At 42.5% G+C, this 16,337-nt stretch overlaps 9 non-coding genes across 9 annotated transcripts; all 9 read left to right on the top strand.

Annotated features, from left to right (window-relative positions):
* The first annotated feature begins 157 nt into the window (after positions 1 to 157).
* LOC115537856 (5S ribosomal RNA) lies at positions 158 to 276 on the top strand. The gene has a single exon (XR_003974939.1). It is a non-coding gene; the product is annotated as a 5S ribosomal RNA (ribosomal RNA).
* Positions 277 to 697: 421 nt separating this feature from the next.
* Positions 698 to 816, top strand: LOC115537855 (5S ribosomal RNA). The gene has a single exon (XR_003974938.1). It is a non-coding gene; the product is annotated as a 5S ribosomal RNA (ribosomal RNA).
* A 421-nt stretch (positions 817 to 1,237) lies between these two features.
* Positions 1,238 to 1,356, top strand: LOC115537896 (5S ribosomal RNA). The gene has a single exon (XR_003974977.1). It is a non-coding gene; the product is annotated as a 5S ribosomal RNA (ribosomal RNA).
* A 421-nt stretch (positions 1,357 to 1,777) lies between these two features.
* On the top strand, positions 1,778 to 1,896 carry LOC115537905 (5S ribosomal RNA). The gene has a single exon (XR_003974986.1). It is a non-coding gene; the product is annotated as a 5S ribosomal RNA (ribosomal RNA).
* Positions 1,897 to 2,307: 411 nt separating this feature from the next.
* Positions 2,308 to 2,426, top strand: LOC115537887 (5S ribosomal RNA). Its single transcript, XR_003974968.1, has one exon. It is a non-coding gene; the product is annotated as a 5S ribosomal RNA (ribosomal RNA).
* A 421-nt stretch (positions 2,427 to 2,847) lies between these two features.
* LOC115537825 (5S ribosomal RNA) lies at positions 2,848 to 2,966 on the top strand. The gene has a single exon (XR_003974917.1). It is a non-coding gene; the product is annotated as a 5S ribosomal RNA (ribosomal RNA).
* A 421-nt stretch (positions 2,967 to 3,387) lies between these two features.
* LOC115537837 (5S ribosomal RNA) lies at positions 3,388 to 3,506 on the top strand. The gene has a single exon (XR_003974930.1). It is a non-coding gene; the product is annotated as a 5S ribosomal RNA (ribosomal RNA).
* Positions 3,507 to 3,927: 421 nt separating this feature from the next.
* LOC115537895 (5S ribosomal RNA) lies at positions 3,928 to 4,046 on the top strand. The gene has a single exon (XR_003974976.1). It is a non-coding gene; the product is annotated as a 5S ribosomal RNA (ribosomal RNA).
* Positions 4,047 to 15,855: 11,809 nt separating this feature from the next.
* On the top strand, positions 15,856 to 15,974 carry LOC115537851 (5S ribosomal RNA). The gene has a single exon (XR_003974937.1). It is a non-coding gene; the product is annotated as a 5S ribosomal RNA (ribosomal RNA).
* The last annotated feature ends 363 nt before the right edge of the window (positions 15,975 to 16,337 follow it).

The raw sequence follows: 16,337 nt of genomic DNA, 5'->3' as shown, positions 1-16,337 counted from the left end.
GTTCAAATATGTAACTCTGAGTCTGGAATAACGTATTCATTCATTCATTATGGATCTAATCATTGTTTCTGTACGAGTCCCGTCTCTGGCCACGGCAGCGCTCTCACTCCTTACGTCCTCCCCCTGTATAAAAGCTAATATGGTCTAGTCTATAAATGCTTACGGCCATACCACCTTAGGCACGCCCGATCTCGTCTGATCTCGGAAGCTAAGCAGGGTCGGGCCTGGTTAGTACTTGGATGGGTGACCGCCTGGGAATACCAGGTGCTGTAAGCATTATACTATTTCAACTCGAGCTCATTGGATGCAATGGCCTACCGTGCGCTGATCTTTAGCGCCCACTGTTTTGGAGAATTTAAGCAACATACAGACTCTGACGACGTCTCCTCAAACTCTATTTGTGAAACATGTGGACAGTGTAGTGACGTAGCAGAGAGCTGCAATGACGGCGGTCCACCTTAGTCCATCCCAGGTTTTGCAACGCTACGTTTCTTCAAAAGATCACGCAAACGATGACGCCCAAGCAGTGTAATGCATTGCGTTCAAATATGTTGCTCTGTGTCTGGAATAACGTATTCATTCATTCATTATGGATCTAATCATTGTTTCTGTACAAGTCCCGTCTCTGGCCACGGCAGCGCTCTCACTCCTTACGTCCTCCCCCTGTATAAAAGCTAATATGGTCAAGTCTATAATTGCTTACGGCCATACCACCTTAGGCACGCCCGATCTCGTCTGATCTCGGAAGCTAAGCAGGGTCGGGCCTGGTTAGTACTTGGATGGGTGACCGCCTGGGAATACCAGGTGCTGTAAGCATTATACTTTTTCAACTCGAGCTCATTGGATGCAATGGCCTACCGTGCGCTGATCTTTAGCGCCCACTGTTTTGGAGAATTTAAGCAACATACAGACTCTGACGACGTCTCCCCAAACTCTATTTGTGAAACATGTGGACAGTGTAGTGACGTAGCAGAGAGCTGCAATGACGGCGGTCCACCTTAGTCCATCCCAGGTTCTGCAACGCTACGTTTCTTCAAAAGATCACGCAAACGATGACGCCCAAGCAGTGTAATGCATTGCGTTCAAATATGTAACTCTGAGTCTGGAATAACGTATTCATTCATTCATTATGGATCTAATCATTGTTTCTATACAAGTCCCGTCTCTGGCCACGGCAGCGCTCTCACTCCTTACGTCCTCCCCCTGTATAAAAGCTAATATGGTCAAGTTTATATATGCTTACGGCCATACCACCTTAGGCACGCCCGATCTCGTCTGATCTCGGAAGCTAAGCAGGGTCGGGCCTGGTTAGTACTTGGATGGGTGGCCGCCTGGGAATACCAGGTGCTGTAAGCATTATACTATTTCAACTCGAGCTCATTGGATGCAATGGCCTACCGTGCGCTGATCTTTAGCGCCCACTGTTTTGGAGAATTTAAGCAACATACAGACTCTGACGACGTCTCCTCAAACTCTATTTGTGAAACATGTGGACAGTGTAGTGACGTAGTAGAGAGCTGCAATGACGGCGGTCCACCTTAGTCCATCCCAGGTTTTGCAACGCTACGTTTCTTCAAAAGATCACGCAAACGATGACGCCCAAGCAGTGTAATGCATTGCGTTCAAATATGTTGCTCTGAGTCTGGAATAACGTATTCATTCATTCATTATGGATCTAATCATTGTTTCTGTACAAGTCCCGTCTCTGGCCACGGCAGCGCTCTCACTCCTTACGTCCTCCCCCTGTATAAAAGCTTACATGGTCAAGTCTATAATTGTTTACGGCCATACCACCATAGGCACGCCCGATCTCGTCTGATCTCGGAAGCTAAGCAGGGTCGGGCCTGGTTAGTACTTGGATGGGTGACCGCCTGGGAATACCAGGTGCTGTAAGCATTATACTTTTTCAACTCGAGCTCATTGGATGCAATGCGCTGATCTTTAGCGCCCACTGTTTTGGAGAATTTAAGCAACATACAGACTCTGACGACGTCTCCTCAAGCTCTATTTGTGAAACATGTGGACAGTGTAGTGACGTAGCAGAGAGCTGCAATGACGGCGGTCCACCTTAGTCCATCCCAGGTTCTGCAACGCTACGTTTCTTCAAAAGATCACGCAAACGATGACGCCCAAGCAGTGTAATGCATTGCGTTCAAATATGTAACTCTGAGTCTGGAATAACGTATTCATTCATTCATTATGGATCTAATCATTGTTTCTGTACAAGTCCCGTCTCTGGCCACGGCAGCGCTCTCACTCCTTACGTCCTCCCCCTGTATAAAAGCTTATATGGTCAAGTCTATAAATGCTTACGGCCATACCACCATAGGCACGCCCGATCTCGTCTGATCTCGGAAGCTAAGCAGGGTCGGGCCTGGTTAGTACTTGGATGGGTGACCGCCTGGGAATACCAGGTGCTGTAAGCAATATACTTTTTCAACTCGAGCTCATTGGATGCAATGGCCTACCGTGCGCTGATCTTTAGCGCCCACTGTTTTGGAGAATTTAAGCAACATACAGACTCTGACGACGTCTCCTCAAGCTCTATTTGTGAAACATGTGGACAGTGTAGTGACGTAGCAGAGAGCTGCAATGACGGCGGTCCACCTTAGTCCATCCCAGGTTTTGCAACGCTACGTTTCTTCTAAAGATCACGCAAACGATGACGCCAAAGCAGTGTAATGCATTGCGTTCAAATATGTAACTCTGAGTCTGGAATAACGTATTCATTCATTCATTATGGATCTAATCATTGTTTCTGTACAAGTCCCGTCTCTGGCCACGGCAGCGCTCTCACTCCTTACGTCCTCCTCCTGTATAAAAGCTAATATGGTCAAGTCTATAAATGCTTACGGCCATACCACCTTAGGCACGCCCGATCTCGTCTGATCTCGGAAGCTAAGCAGGGTCGGGGCTGGTTAGTACTTGGATGGGTGACCGCCTGGGAATACCAGGTGCTGTAAGCATTGTGCTATTTCAACTCGAGCTCATTGGATGCAATGGCCTACCGTGCGCTGATCTTTAGCGCCCACTGTTTTGGAGAATTTAATCAACATACAGACTCTGACGACGTCTCCTCAAGCTCTATTTGTGAAACATGTGGACAGTGTAGTGACGTAGCAGAGAGCTGCAATGACGGCGGTCCACCTTAGTCCATCCCAGGTTTTGCAACGCTACGTTTCTTCAAAAGATCACGCAAACGATGACGCCCAAGCAGTGTAATGCATTGCGTTCAAATATGTAACTCTGAGTCTGGAATAACGTATTCATTCATTCATTATGGATCTAATCATTGTTTCTGTACAAGTCCCGTCTCTGGCCACGGCAGCGCTCTCACTCCTTACGTCCTCCTCCTGTATAAAAGCTAATATGGTCAAGTCTGTAAATGCTTACGGCCATACCACCTTAGGCACGCCTGATCTCGTCTGATCTCGGAAGCTAAGCAGGGTCGGGGCTGGTTAGTACTTGGATGGGTGACCGCCTGGGAATACCAGGTGCTGTAAGCATTATACTATTTCAACTCGAGCTCATTGGATGCAATGGCCTACCGTGCGCTGATCTTTAGCGCCCACTGTTTTGGAGAATTTAAGCAACATACAGACTCTGACGACGTCTCCTCAAACTCTATTTGTGAAACATGTGGACAGTGTAGTGACGTAGTAGAGAGCTGCAATGACGGCGGTCCACCTTAGTCCATCCCAGGTTTTGCAACGCTACGTTTCTTCAAAAGATCACGCAAACGATGACGCCCAAGCAGTGTAATGCATTGCGTTCAAATATGTTGCTCTGAGTCTGGAATAACGTATTCATTCATTCATTATGGATCTAATCATTGTTTCTGTACAAGTCCCGTCTCTGGCCACGGCAGCGCTCTCACTCCTTACGTCCTCCCCCTGTATAAAAGCTTACATGGTCAAGTCTATAAATGCTTACGGCCATACCACCATAGGCACGCCCGATCTCGTCTGATCTCGGAAGCTAAGCAGGGTCGGGCCTGGTTAGTACTTGGGTGGGTGACCGCCTGGGAATACCAGGTGCTGTAAGCATTATACTTTTTCAACTCCACAGAATATGGACAACGGCATGGAGCAGATATCGCCCAAGAACACCGACCATGGAAAGACCCCGACCACGAGCAGGATCATGGACAACGGCAAGACGCAGCAACCGACAAAGAACGCCGACATTGGAAAGGAAACGACTACGAGAAGGATCACGGACAACAGTAAAAGTACCTCGGAATTTCTTCAAAGCACAGATAAGAAATTTGAGAAGGAGCTTACCTTGGCGGTAGAGATTGTTGGAGATGAGATGGTGACTATGATGGAACTTCTAAGTGAGGTTAAAAAAACGTGCGGGGTGGTGAATGGATGCCGTTTTAAAATGCCCAAAAAATACGAAATAACAATGGACAATGTTGAAGGGAAGGATAAACTGTTAGATGGGATTAGAATAAAGAAGAGCACGGTAGTGGCAAAAGAAATTAGAAATGACGAACTAGTTGTATCTTTTTTAAACTTGCCGACGTACATTGTGGATGGTGTCATTCTTGCCAAACTTGCAGAATGGGGAGTTAAGGCAATCTCGCCAATTAAAAGAAGAATGTGGCCAGGAACGGACATAGCCGATGGAACCAGGTTCTTGAAGGTCCGGTTCACTGAAACGGTGAAATCGCTACCGTACTCGACGAAGTTCGAAACACTTGTGGGGGGAGAGTACTTCCGCGTGATCCATGACAGGCAGATGAAAGTATGCAGATTATGTATTAAACCGGGTCACATCTTCAGAGAATGCCCAGAATTCAGATGTCACAGGTGTAAAAAACAGGGACACTATGCAAGGGAGTGTGTTCCAGAAGCAGCGGAGAGAGAGGATGTCAGCGTCGCGGAGGAGGTCAACGTCGCGGAGGAGGTCAACAGCGCTGACAGCGAGGAGGAGGAGCCGGAGGACAGCGACGAGGACGACATGCAGACGGAGGGAGACCCAGGGGGCGTCCCAGAGAGCAGGGCGGAGACCATGGTGCAGAACCAAAGACGGCATCCCCTGAGTGACGTCGCAGCAGGAGACGTGTTGGGAGCTGTGTGGCAGGAGGAGAGCCGGTCCGGAGAGGAATCGAGTGGAGAGAAGGACTCCAGCAGACGGAACCGGCAGCGGTGGGGTAAAGCAGCATGGAGATGGAAACCGAGACGAGAGGGAAACTGCGATGGACTTCATGATTATCGAGGATATTTCAGAGGCAGAGAGTGTAAGCAGACCGCAGAAGGAACGAAAGGCGGAGGAGACCACAAAGAAAAGAAAAGCTGCGCTCCAAGCTGAGGAGAAAAGGAGGAAGAGGGAGGAAAGAAGGACAAAATGAAGGTTGGAAATGAAACCATAATTATATGTTTAATGTTAAGCTTGATTTCATTCAACACAAATGGGCTAAGAAATCAAAGCAAATTTGGAAAACTATTAATTAAATGTAAAAATAATGACATGTTATGTCTGCAAGAAACGAACTGGACAGACCATATCATGAAAGATATAAAAACGAAATGGACAGACATGATGTATGCAAACCATGGTACGGATAAATCATGTGGGGTAGCAATCCTGATAAAAAATAATACTGTAGAAAACCTCAAAGAAATCTACAAAGATAAAAAAGGAAGAGTCATAATCATAGAATTTAAATACAAAAAGATAGAGTACAGAATAATTAATATATATGCACCAAATATAGTAGCAGACAGGAAGGCTTTTTTTTTGGATTTAGGAAAATGGTGTGTGGGAAACTGTATAATAGTGGGAGATTTTAATTTAAAAAGTACAAGGTTGGATATGGCAAGAGGGAAGGAATTTAAAAATGATGCTTCAAGAAAGGTTTTTCTCAAAACAATGCAGGAAAAACAATTAATTGATGTATGGAGAAACGAAAACCCAAACAGGAGAGAATACTCAAGAAGGCAAATGGTAATGGGGGAATTAAAACAAAGCCGAATAGACTTGTGTATAGCACATCAGACAATGGTTAAATTTATAAAGAATATGGTGTATAAATTCACATCATTCAGTGACCATGCAATCCTGTCAATAGAGGTTGGTACTGGGATAGAGAGAAGGGGAGGAGGAGTGTGGTGCCTAAACAGTACTCTCCTAGAGAAAGAGGGATATAGAAATAAAATAGTTGCCTGCATAGAGAATGGAAAAAAGAACATGGACATGTGTAGAAACAAGGGATTATGGTGGGAAAGACTGAAGCAAAAGATAAGGACAATAAGTATTAGATATGCAAAGGTCCGGGCTTTTAAAGAAAGAGAGAAAATAAAATGTTTGAAGGATGAGCTGGCAGAAGAGGCAGAAAGAATTGATAAGGATCCAAAACATAGCATAGAAAAATACATAAAGGTGAAATCCAAACTGGACGTTTATGAACAGAATAAATGTATGGGGGCAATAACAAGGAGTAGGGAGAAATATGCGATGAAGGGGGAGAGATGCACAGGCTATTTTTTGGGATTAGAAAAAAGGAAACAGGAAAGGGTATATATTGAAGAGTTAGAAAATGAAAATGGAGAGATAATAAATGATTTTGTAGACATTATTGGAAATGTTGGGACATTTTATAAAAATCTATACAAAAAAGGAAATGCAAAGAAGGAAGATATAAATACAGTATTAGGTAATATTGATAAAACAATAACAAATGATGAGAAAAGTATGTGTGATGACAACATCAAAGACATAGAAATAAAAGAATCAATAATGTCATTGAATACCAATAAAAGTCCGGGAACAGATGGCCTTACAGGTGAATTTTATAAAACATTTATCGACAATCTGCTCCCAATTTTAAACATAATTTATGCAGAGATGGAGAAGGAGCAGGAGATACCAGAGTCGCTGGCAACAGGACTAATAACGATCATATATAAAAATAAAGGAAGCAAAAGAAAACTGGAAAACTATAGGCCGCTAACTGTACTAAACACGGATTACAAGATTTTAACAAAGGTATTAGCAAACAGAATAAAAACAGCAGCACCAACAATCGTAGCACCAACACAGGCGTATGGGATACCAGGGAGGGACATATTGGACATTATTTGCACAATAAGGGACACAATCGAATGCATGGGGAAGGATGGTGGAATTATTTTAAGTATGGACCTTAATAAAGCCTTCGATAGGGTTGAGCATAGTTTTTTATTTTGCACATTAGAAAAATTTGGTTTTGGGCAAAGAATAATCAACTGGATTAAATTATTGTACAAAAATGCAAGGAGTAGGATAAAAATAAATGGAGCTATAACAGATCCTTTTCCATTGGAGAGATCTGTGAGGCAAGGGTGCCCGCTATCGGCAGTACTTTACAGCTTAACTGCAGAAAGTCTCGCGGAAATGATAAAGAAGGATAAGGAAATAGAGGGGATAAAATTGCCAAATGGGGGTGAAAGCAAAATACAGCAATATGCTGATGACACCACATGCATGGTAAAAAATATGAATAGCGTGAAAAGGATAATGGGAAAAATGGAAATATATGGGAGAGCAGCAGGGGCTAAAGTAAATATAGACAAAACTGAAATAATGTACGTCGGAAATATAAACCAAAAGGATTGTAACATACCTTTTAGAATTTCAAATGATTATATGAAAATATTGGGGATAAATATGGGAGTGAAAGAAAAGGAGGCGAGAGATGAGACATGGAATGGAGTAATAAATAAAGTGAAAAACACATTAAATGCGTGGAAGCCGAGGAGATTAAAATTAAAGGGGAAGGTTTTAGTGGTAAATGCATTAATACTATCCCAGATTGTCTATGCCTTGACTGTGATAGACATGCCAGAGTGGGTGCACAAAGAGCTAAACAGCACAATTACAAATTACATTTGGGATGGGAAACTGGCAAGAATAGCACAAAAGACACTGATAGGGAAATATGAAGAAGGAGGATTGAAATTGGTGGACTTGAATATAAAGAAAAAAGCAATACGAATAAAAACTGTTAAAAAGTATCTGTACGATAGGGTTGATTATGGATGGAAAAATGTTTTTAAGGAATATTTATATAAAAATGGAAGATGTGAAGAAAACGGTCTAATAATGATAATGAAAAACTCCATGTATGAGAAAGTGCCTAGATATTATAAAGAGGTGTTTGATGCATGGGGGAAATACAGAATAAACATTAAATATGAATGCACAAAATACAGTCAGGTAATAAATCAACCAATATGGTGTAACCCATTGATAAAAATGAACAATAACATGCTATGGGATAAAAAAATGTTTTATTCCGGACTAACGCAAATAAAAGATTGCCTATATGAATTCATACCTGGGTTTCTAAGATACCAGGCTATAATAGACGCAGTTAAGGAGTATGATGAAGAAATGAACGAAACCACTACTGTAAATATGTACGATAAAATAAAAGAAAGCATACCAATAGATTGGGTGAGGCAAATAGAAAATAACGTGGTTATAGAAAGGAAAATAACGTTCCCCGAGTTATATATAGAAAATAATGGGGAAAAAAGACCACTAAGGGATTCAAAGGTAAAGGACTACTATAAAGCGCTGATCCAAAAGGAATTTAAGGAACCTGCATCGGAAAAGGTTTGGGAAAAGGTGTTCCCAGGCATGGAAGGAAATCAAATATGGAAGCAGTGGAATGTAAGCAAAAATAGTATAGAATGTCAGGATCATGATTTTAAATTACGGCACAACAGACTGTACACAAATGTGGTGATACACCAAATAAATAAGGATGTAAGAAGGGAGTGCGATATATGCAAAACTGATCCGGAGACATTAATGCATTTGTATTATGAGTGTGACAAACTGAAGATCTTTTTCATGAAATTAAAGGAATTTTTGCAGGAGAACTGGGGGAAGCAGTATTTTGAGGGAAAGGACTGGAAAAAAACATTTCTGTTTGGAGTATGGGAAAAGAAAGAGAAAGTAAACATAAATATGATAAACTATGTACTAAGTCATGCTAGATATGCTGTATGGCTAAGAAGGAATCTAGCACATTTTGAACAAAAAATAATATCTGTCTGGGCCTACTTTGTATCGGGGTTGAAAAAGGACATAAGTTTGATTTTTAAATATGAAAAGGAAGAATTTCAACATTTTGTTAAGGGATGCAGTTTCATTTCTGTCAATGACAAAGGAAAACTGATGTATAGGATTGAATAATGCTTGGCAGGAGGACCTATTTGTTAAAATGCTGATGTTATTGTTTACTTTTATTTTATTCATTTTGTGATTTTACATTTGAATTCAAGTATATGTTTTTTCCCCTCTGTGTAGATTACGCTTGTATATAAAATCTGATTTATTTTTATAATAAAAGATAAAAAAAAAAAAAAAAAAAAAGCACGCCCGATCTCGTCTGATCTCGGAAGTTAAGCAGGGTCGGGCCTGGTTAGTACTTGGATGGGTGACCGCCTGGGAATACCAGGTGCTGTAAGCATTATACTATTTCAACTCGAGCTCATTGGATGCAATGGCCTACCGTGCGCTGATCTTTAGCGCCCACTGTTTTGGAGAATTTAAGCAACATACAGACTCTGACGACGTCTCCTCAAGCTCTATTTGTGAAACATGTGGACAGTGTAGTGACGTAGCAGAGAGCTGCAATGACGGCGGTCCACCTTAGTCCATCCCAGGTTTTGCAACGCTACGTTTCTTCTAAAGATCACGCAAACGATGACGCCAAAGCAGTGTAATGCATTGCGTTCAAATATGTAACTCTGAGTCTGGAATAACGTATTCATTCATTCATTATGGATCTAATCATTGTTTCTGTACAAGTCCCGTCTCTGGCCACGGCAGCGCTCTCACTCCTTACGTCCTCCCCCTGTATAAAAGCTAATATGGTCAAGTCTATAATTGCTTACGGCCATACCACCTTAGGCACGCCCGATCTCGTCTGATCTCGTTCAGGTGCGCAAAGCAGGAAGTGAAGGAAGCAGGAAAAAGTTTGTTGGCAGAGTAGGCTGATACAGCAGCCTGGTGTTTTTTTCTTCTTGTTGATTTGTAGATTATATTCTTTCGACAAAATCGTAATTTAATTATAGTTCTAAATCTCCCCACAGCTTTTTTTGCTGTTTGGGGAGGCTTTCATTTGACGGATGGACCACATGGCAGCAGACAAAGGACCGGAGCAGACAATGCCTAGCAGTGGAGTTGGAGCACTGGAGGAAGAGGAACGGGATTGAGAATCGGCCAGAAACGGGAGAAGGACGGCAGAAAGAGTACGGGAAAGAGCTGACAGTGGACGTTGAGGTGGAGGGAACAGCGGTGATTTCCATGATGGATATTCTGCGGGAAGTAGCAGTGCAATGTGGAGTGGTGAGCGGATGCCGTGTGAGAGGGGAAAAAAACTATGAAATCACCATGAAGGATGAGGTGGGAAAGCGCAAGCTCCTGGATGGCGTGCGTGTAAAAGGAGCCTTAGTGCATGGCAGGGAGATTGTGAACAGTGACATGGTGGTGTCATTTATTAACTTGCCTGTTTACATGGAAGATGCAACAATACTGGCAAGGCTGGAGGAGTGGGGTGTGCGGCCAATATCTGTCATCAAACGGCGCAAGTGGCCGGGGACGGAGATTGCGGACGGGACAAGATTTTTAAAAGTCCGCTTTAATGAGCAGGTACGATCACTCCCGTACTCAACCAAGTTAGAGACACTGAGAGGAGCGGAGTACTTTAGAGTGATACATGATCGACAGGTGCGGGTGTGCCGACTCTGCATCAAGCCAGGACACATCTTCAGGGAGTGCCCTGATTTCAAGTGCTTCAGGTGCCAGAAGACAGGGCATTATGCGCGGGAGTGTGAGGAACGGAACGCAGCGGCGAGAGAGGAGGAGAGAGGAGAACAAATGGAGGATAAAGACGGAGAGAGCGATGACGGAAGGGGAGCTGAAGAGGAGACGGGAGGTGAGAACGAGGAAGCGGAAAAAGAACTGGAATGGCGGTATAGATCTGACAGCGGCGACAGTGCTGAGAGGACGGTGACGAACAGATGATGGAGCAGGGGGGAAAAGCGGAGGACGATGATGTGGCGGAGGATACAGACGATGAACGAGGGAGAGCAGAACAACCGGTGGAAAAAATAGATGAGGAGCAAAGACAGGAGGGCAGAGGACGAAAAGGAGGGAAGAAGACAAAAGAACTGGCCGCCAAAAGGAAAGCAGAGGAGGAGAAGACACGGGGAGTGAGAAGTAAAGGACCGCGGTCTGGCATGTGAGTCTTGCTTTGGTTTTTGGTTTAAATATTTTCTTTCTTTTAGCTCTCATGACCACAGTAACTTCTGTTAATGTGAATGGTTTAAGGGACAGAGGCAAACTGAGGTCACTTTTAAATATATATAGAAGTGACATCCTATGCATACAGGAGACAAATTGGGATGACGTAAAAGTTATAGAGGTAAAGGAGGTGTGGGGGGGGGAGATTTATTATAATAACGGGGCTAAGAACGCAAGAGGGGTGGCTATAATGATTAAAAAACATAGGGTAGATGAGATAAAAGAGATATATAAAGATAGGACAGGGAGGATAATAGTCATAGAGTTTAAGTATCAAAATGTGTTGTTTAGACTAATTAATATATATGTTCCGAATATAGAAATAGATAAAAGAATTATAATAGAGGAGCTGAAAGGGCTAGTGATTGGGAGATGTATAATAGTAGGGGATTTTAATACTAAATGTAGCAGGTTAGATATAGGGCAAGGTGTAGTGTTCAGATGGGAAAAGTCGAGGGAGAGCTTGTTAGACATGATGAAGGACAAGAATTTAGTAGATGTGTGGAGAAATGAGAATCCAGAGAGGAGGGAATTCACCAGGAGACAAATGAGGGATGGTGTACTGAAACAAAGCAGGATAGATTTGGTTTTAACACAGGGAGAGAACATAAAACATGTAGACAGAATAAGACATGAAATAAATGCACTGAGTGACCACGACGGGGTGAGATTCAGAATTAAAGTAGGGAGAGAGGAGATAGGGGGAGGGATGTGGATTTTGAATGCAGGTTATATTGAAGAGGATGAATATAAACAACAGATTAGGGAGTTATTAGATATGGAGAATGAGAAAATTAAAGAATATGTTGAAGAGAATAGGGCAGATACTCAGATTGGGGAGATATGGGAGAAAGTGAAGAATAAGATTAAATCAATAAGCATTTGGTACAGTAAGAAAAGAAAAGTGAAAATGATGAAGAAAGAGAAGGAGTTGAGGGAAAGACTGAGGGTAGAGCTGAGTAAAGCAGAGAATGAAGAAGGTTACAGCATGGAGAATTATATAGAGGTAAAGATGGAACTTCAGAGATATGAGGCAGAGAAATGTAGAGGAGCAATTTTACGGAGCAAAGCTAAATATGCGCTGGAGGGAGAAAGGTGCACAGCGTATTTTCTGGGCCTAGAAAAAAGCAAACAAAGCAGGACATATATACACGAAATCAGGAAAAAGGAGGGGGAGGTAGTAGCAGACTATGTGGCCATACTGGAGAGGGTGCAAGAGTTTTATGGGGAGTTATATCAGAGAGGTGGATTAGAGGAGGACAGTATAGTGGAGGTACTGGATAGTGTCGAAAGCAAGCTGAGTGTGGACGATAGTAAATGGTGTGACAGAGAGATAAGTAGGATGGAGGTGATGGAGGCGATAGAGGGGCTGAAAAGCGGGAAGAGTCCTGGGAGTGATGGGATAGGGATTGAATTTTATAAAGTATATAAGGAGCAGATGGCATCAATTTTAGTAGAGGTATTCAGGGAGACTGAGAAAACAGGGATAGTGCAGGGTAGGATGGTAGAAGGTGTGATTACCTTAGTTTTTAAGAAGAAAGGAAGTAAACTAGACTTGCAGAATTATAGGCCTATAAGTCTGCTAAATGTAGATTACAAAATTCTGGCCAAGGTGTTGGCTAACAGAATAAAACGAGTGATAGGGGATATAATCAAAACATCTCAAAGTTACAGTATACCAGGTAGGGATATAGCTGACACAATAGCGACAGTTAGGGATACAATAGAATTCATGAAGAGAGACGGAACAGGGGGAATAGTGTTAGCTATAGATTGGAATAAAGCATTTGATAGGGTGGAGCATGAGTTTTTATTTAGATTACTGGTGAGATTTGGATTTGGAGAGAGATTAGTGGGGTGGGTCAGGAGGTTGTACGAGGGTGCAAGGAGCTGTGTCAAAGTAAATGGAGTGCTGACTGACAGATTTTGTCTTGGGAGATCGATAAGGCAGGGATGTCCCCTATCGGCGTTGCTCTATGCCATTTCGGCAGAGCCCCTGGCCTTACTAATTAAAAACGACGCAAGAGTTCAGGGCATACAACTACCATCTGGGAGCATACATACAATAAATCAATATGCAGACGACACAACAATAACGGTGAGGGATGGGAACAGTGTGAAAAGGGTGCTAGAATTGGCAGAGATATATGGGAGAGCGTCGGGCGCTAGAATAAATAAAGAAAAATCAGAAATAATGTATATAGGTAACATAGAGAGAGAGGGAGTAGGTTTAAGGGTGCAGGATAGGTATATTAAAGTGTTGGGCATATATTTAGGTGTTGAAACTAAAGAGGCAACTGAGACAACATGGACAGGAGTTATCAACAAAATAAAAACTGTATGTGGGAGGTGGAAGGCAAGGAAGCTCAGGTTAAAGGGAAAGGTTACAGTGGTTAATAGTTTGCTACTATCAGGCTATGTGTATGTGTTGTCTGTATTAGAAATGCCAATATGGGTTAAGAACGACCTTAACAAAATTGTGTGTGATTTTATATGGGAGGGGAAAGGAGTTAAGATTGCACATGGGACACTGGTGGGAAAAAGGTGTGAAGGAGGGCTGAATTTATTAGATATAGAAACAAAAAAGACAGCATTAAGGATTAAAACGGTGAAGAAATATATTGTGGGAGGATATAAATATGGGTGGAAGGATTTTATGGAGAAATATATGAATGATGTGGGTGGCATAGGACAGTATGTGTGGTACATGGGCCTAAAACAGTCAATGACGATAACCATACCAGAATTTTATAGGGAGGTCTTTGAAGCCTGGAGGAAATTCTTACCTAAGATGCAATATGAATGTGAGAGGATACTACCGTTGGTAAAACTGCCCCTGTTTTTAAACGAAAAAATTAAACACAATGGCAAAACATTATATGAGCCAAAATTCATAGAAGGAGGGATTAGACAAATAAAGGACATCATTTATGAGGTCATCCCAGGATTCTTAAGAAATAATTGCATATATGATCAGGTATGTGACCTGGAGGGGATGGATAATAGAGAGAAAATAAATAAAATATATGAAAAGATTAAAACCAGTATACCCTTAGAGTGGGCCAGGATCATACAAAGTGAATGTGTGGTGAAGGGAGAGTCAAGTATGCCTGAGCTATATGTGATGGAGAATGGGAAAAAGATTAAAATGGGAGAAATGAGTGTGAAGAAAGTATACAGATGGTTGATAGTGGATGTGATGAAGGAGCCGGCAGCTGAGAAAGTGTGGAGCAGAGTGTTTGTGGGTTTGAATGTAAAGAAAATATGGTCAAATATGGGGATAAGGTATAATAGTATAGAGTGTGAGAACAACGATTTCTTGATCAGACACAATAAGGATTTATACAAACGTGGTGCTAAATAAGATTAATAATGATGTAAATGTGATGTGTGATGTTTGCAAAAGTGGTCATGAGAGCTTTTTACATTATTTTTTGGACTGTGGGGAGTTAGTTGATTTCTTTGAGTTTTTGAAAGAACTGTTGAAAGATAACTGGGCTGCTGAGTTGGACTTGGAGGGAGGGTGGAGGACATTGTTTTTGTTTGGCACGTTTGAAAAAAGAATAGACGTTAATTTTTGTTTAATGAATTTTGTTTTGAGTCATGCCAGACTCGCGGTCGTCTGCAGGAGGAACTACGCACACTTTGAGGGGCGGAAAGTGAAAATAAAAATGTTGTTTAAATCAATAATGAAAAGAGATGTGAACTTAATGTATAAGTATGGAGGGGAGAAGGCGGAACATTTCTTTTTGAGTGGGAGTAAATTAGTCTTTGAAGGGGAGGGAGGGGAGATTTTGTTTAACTGGTGAAAAGACTGGGGCATGCAGATTGATCTGTATTTTCTGATTTGGCGCAACATTTGTGCTGTCTTCATTAGGATTAAGTGATGTGGGAAGGATAAGGGAAGGGGATTAAGTTGGGTGTGTAAAAGTTTTTTTTCTCAGAGATGATGTATGTAAATAATACTCTGTTATCGGTTGCTGTAAATGTGTGAACTGGAAAATAATAAAAAAAGATAAAAAAAAAAAAAAAGGCACGCCCGATCTCGTCTGATCTCGGAAGCTAAGCAGGGTCGGGCCTGGTTAGTACTTGGATGGGTGACCGCCTGGGAATACCAGGTGCTGTAAGCATTATACTATTTCAACTCGAGCTCATTGGATGCAATGGCCTACCGTGCGCTGATCTTTAGCGCCCACTGTTTTGGAGAATTTAAGCAACATACAGACTCTGACGACGTCTCCTCAAACTCTATTTGTGAAACATGTGGACCGTGTAGTGACGTAGCAGAGAGCTGCAATGACGGCGGTCCACCTTAGTCCATCCCAGGTTTTGCAACGCTACGTTTCTTCAAAAGATCACGCAAACGATGACGCCCAAGCAGTGTAATGCATTGCGTTCAAATATGTTGCTCTGTGTCTGGAATAACGTATTCATTCATTCATTATGGATCTAATCATTGTTTCTGTACAAGTCCCGTCTCTGGCCACGGCAGCGCTCTCACTCCTTACGTCCTCCCCCTGTATAAAAGCTAATATGGTCAAGTCTATAATTGCTTACGGCCATACCACCTTAGGCACGCCCGATCTCGTCTGATCTCGGAAGCTAAGCAGGGTCGGGCCTGGTTAGTACTTGGATGGGTGACCGCCTGGGAATACCAGGTGCTGTAAGCATTATACTATTTCAACTCGAGCTCATTGGATGCAATGGCCTACCGTGCGCTGATCTTTAGCGCCCACTGTTTTGGAGAATTTAAGCAACATACAGACTCTGACGACGTCTCCTCAAACTCTATTTGTGAAACATGTGGACAGTGTAGTGACGTAGTAGAGAGCTGCAATGACGGCGGTCCACCTTAGTCCATCCCAGGTTTTGCAACGCTACGTTTCTTCAAAAGATCACGCAAACGATGACGCCCAAGCAGTGTAATGCATTGCGTTCAAATATGTTGTTCTGAGTCTGGAATAACGTATTCATTCATTCATTATGGATCTAATCATTGTTTCTGTACAAGTCCCGTCTCTGGCCACGGCAGC

The sequence above is a fragment of the Gadus morhua genome, chromosome 23 (genome assembly GCF_902167405.1).
Source record: "Gadus morhua chromosome 23, gadMor3.0, whole genome shotgun sequence".
Lineage (NCBI taxonomy): Eukaryota > Metazoa > Chordata > Actinopteri > Gadiformes > Gadidae > Gadus > Gadus morhua.
The sequence above is the reverse complement of the archived record's forward strand: the minus strand, read 5'-3'. Positions and strand labels throughout refer to the sequence as shown.